At 44.8% G+C, this 3,806-nt stretch overlaps 1 protein-coding gene across 2 annotated transcripts in view; it reads left to right on the forward strand.

Moving 5' to 3' along the window:
* The window catches only part of EIF2B3 (eukaryotic translation initiation factor 2B subunit gamma), an 89,739-nt gene that overhangs the window by 84,087 nt on the left and 1,846 nt on the right, over window positions 1–3,806 (forward strand). The gene's annotated exons all lie outside the window — the stretch shown is intronic.

The following is a 3,806-nucleotide window of genomic DNA, read 5'->3' on the forward strand; positions in this document are numbered from 1 at the left end:
TCCTGCTCAACATATGAGCCTACCCTGAGGTTTCAGAGAAACTTGTTTCTTGGACAGCTGGGACCTGTTGGTTGTTTCTTTAAAATAGGATTCAGAGCCCCAGCCTTTTCTCTGACTCCATGGAAGGCCTTGGAAGGGTCTGCTGTTCATCTGGTCTGTGGAGCTGCTTTGTCATCCTGTCCCCTCCCCGCTCCTCATTATTTCTCTGGTTTGCTCTCTTCTGTTTGGGTATGTGACCCCCACATAGTGTTTCTTCCACCTCCTTCCTGCCTCTTTGTCTTTGTAAACAATCTCCTGCTCAATAAAAAGTAGAAACATCCCCCAGTGCTTTCTTCTTTCAGTCCCTCCTGGAGCCAGAAGCTGCTTCCTTTTGTTGTTTTTAAAAAGAGTTTACTATAGGCTTATTTGAATGAGTGAACTCCATTTGCCAGCACCCTAGAGGTCCCTCCTTTCTTGTGTGCTGGAACCTGGAATTTCACAGTTTCTGCTGCTTCTCCTCCCCATTTCCACCAAAGTGATGGTACTCCTTCCTTTTTATTCCATGTGCAGAATGCATGAATGCCAGGTACTGAGGGCCTGAGGCAGGGCATCTCCTATCAGGGAGCACAGGGCTGCTTCATTGTCTCGGGGGCTTTCTGACACTAACTAACACTCTGTGCCCATTTTTTAGCAAGGAGACTCCTTACTGGTCCTCCTGAAGGAGAGCTGACCAGGGAAGCTATCTAGACTCTAAAGTAGAGAACCCCCACACTTTCTGCTCCATCCTCAATGCTGGGGGACCTGTGCATCTAACAGTGCTGTCCTGCTACAAGGACTTCTGGCCAATCACCTGTTCCCACTATCAGTTTTCTTTGAGGCTGAACTGTATGGATAAAGCAAATTCCCAGCCATCAGTGCCGCACTCAAGACCTGTTAATATGGATGACCCAGACAAACATCAATAACTCAGGTCTTTACCAGCAAAGAGCTTAGTAGATGGCAAAATCCCCAGTTGATCTTCCTCTCATGGAGGGATTTCAGGGAAAAACATTCATCCTCATAAGTAATGCCCCCTCTCCAAATTCCAATCACTTGTATATCAGAGTCACTACATCTATAACAGTCTTTTACCAAAAATGTGACTCTCATAACCCAGTGTAAGCCTCTCTACCTTATTCTAATTTTTCATATGCTTTTTTATTGATTTTTAGAGAGAGAGGAAGGAAGAGAGAGATAGAAACATTGAAGAGAGAGAAAATTCATCGATTGCCTGTGCTTCTGCATGCCCCCCACTGGGGATCAAGCCCACAACCCAGGCCTGTATTCCAACTAGGAATCGAGCAAAGACTTCTTGGTTCCTTGGTTGATATTCAACCACTGAGTCACACTGGCAGGCTCTACCCTATTCTAACACTACCAGAACAAACTATTCTCTAACAATTCCGGCTTTTCTCACCCAACCCCATCATGCTCAGTTAATGAGATTATTTCTGACAAAAATCCTGGTAACCAAGTTTGACCTTCTTTCTGCTTAAGCCAGTAGAAAGCCATAGCCAACAAAGTCAAAGCCTGGGAGACTGATGAGACTGAGTCTCTCATCACTGTCAGTGAGAGAACTTGGGTCTCTTCCCTGTGACCACAGTGATCAGCCTTTTGGCCATGAAAGTAGACCTCATGGGTGCATAGATCAGGTCCTGGCTAATAGGAATCCTTCCTAGCTTCCCAGAAGTGCAGCTCTTCATAGGTGACTTGTCATTCCTTCTATCCCATTGATTTTTCCCCAACTTCCCATCCTCCCTTGTACTCTTACCTTTGAGATCTTCCCAACCTGATTCTAGCCCAGAACTTTTCTATTGTGTGTACTGAGCCTGCTTCCGACCCTGGCCAAGCAGAACTAGAACTGCTCGTTGCTCCCCTACAGGTTCCCCCCACCTTTACTGAATCTCCATGAAAATACATCAACCCCGAAAATACCAGATCTAGTCTCTCTCTTCTCCTACCCCCAGGCTAAGAGCAGACCAGAGGACAGAGTGGAGAGTAGGGAGGGCGAACCTGTGAAGGCTCAGGTGTTTAGAGCCTGACAGGGCACAAAAGGCTTTGTCTGCCCCAGCCAAGCAGATAATTAGCCCTCTGGTCTGGAGCACTGAGGGCCAAGAAGAATGTTAGTTGGAACTGGGACTGTCTTCAGAACAGCCCAGTGTCCCTGGAGACGAAGAAGAGACTGGATGAAGGAAGAGCAAATGTCAGAGTCTGGATATAAGCAGATGAGGCTGACTCGTGGCTATAGAGGGATAAAGGGTAAGGTGGAGCCTTTGGAGGTGCCCTAGGAAGCTAACTAGAACAGCATCTCCTTTGTTCTTTTCTGGTCAGTCTTATCTCAACGGTGGAGCCTGATCAACAGTCACACTCCAAGACCAGACCAGCCCTAGGGAATCTGGCAGCCTGAGCACTGTCTGAGTCTCCTCCCCATTCCTCTCACTGAAATCCAAAAAGGAGCACCTCCCAGGGCACGAGTACACAGACCAGACCCAGCCCCATTCTGTAATGTCTGTTTAACACTTATCAAAGCACTATGCTGGGCTCTTTACATCAATTATCCTACTGAACCTCCACAACTTTGTGAGGAAACTAAAGCCCAAAGACTGGAACAGTTTGCTCAAAGTCAAATTAGAATTCAAGTCTGTATGACTCAAGCTCTTTCCTTTCCTGCACTGTTACCTTTTCTTCCTCTCTTTCCTGTCCTTTTCTTCTCACATGAATTGCCCCTGTCCAATGCGTTGCCATAACAGCAAACTTTGTGAAAGACGTAGACCTAGGTTTTTCTTCCCACTGGAGAAAGTTAGAGAAATAGGCCTGAGGATTCAGGATCCCCAAGCACCACTGCTCTACGCTACTGCACCAGATGTGTCAATTAAATTCTCTTTGAGAAGGAGATTGGAGGCCTTCTCTTCTATACATGTGGGGGTTTTTCCCCTACATCTATACTCTCACTTAACCCCCCAAAAACGCACACATTCAATAAAGAGTTACTGCCTACTGTATTCTAGGCTCTAGGAGGGTATCTATAAAGATGAATAAGATTTGCCTCTTGCTCTCTAGATGCTCATAGTCTATTATAGGGAGACAGAAGAGTAAAGAAATAAATACAGCCTGACCAGCGTGGCTCAGTGGTTGAGTGTTGACCTATGAACCAGGAAGTCACGGTTCAATTCCCAATCAGGGCACATGCCCGGGTTGCATGCTCCATCCCCAGTGGGGGGGCATGTGGGAGGCAGCCGATCAGTGATTCTCATCATTGATGTTTCTATCTCTCCTTCTCCTTTCCCCTCTGAAATCAGTTTTTTAAAAAAAATTTTTTAAAGCTAACCCTCATCTTACCTTTCATCACACCACTGATCAGCTTCAGGGCACTTCTATAAATATATTGAGGATTCACAGTATTCCTCTTCCCTCCCTCTTTTTTTCCAAACATCTTGGACGACTTAAACATATTCATCAGTGAACCATCCAACTTCATAATTTAGCTTCATAATTTCCTTAACACTAGATTGCCCAAGGAAGTCATTTTGACTGCTTTTTAATTTCAATTAGAAAAACAATGATGTATATAATGACAGAATTTCTTAGAATTTTGTGACTTTTTATACAACATATAAATGTGTTTATTAATAATTGTCTTTACCTCCCCCTCCTTCATTTCCAGTATATATATATGTGTTATTACCTATATTGCCCGAAAGCAGTCATTTTGACTGCTTGGGGAAATTTTTAAAAAAGTGCACAGAAGAAGAAGGCCGCCGAATTTTGAGGAACGATTGAACAGCAAC

Source organism: Myotis davidii, unplaced genomic scaffold (assembly GCF_000327345.1).
Source record: "Myotis davidii unplaced genomic scaffold, ASM32734v1 scaffold924, whole genome shotgun sequence".
Lineage (NCBI taxonomy): Eukaryota > Metazoa > Chordata > Mammalia > Chiroptera > Vespertilionidae > Myotis > Myotis davidii.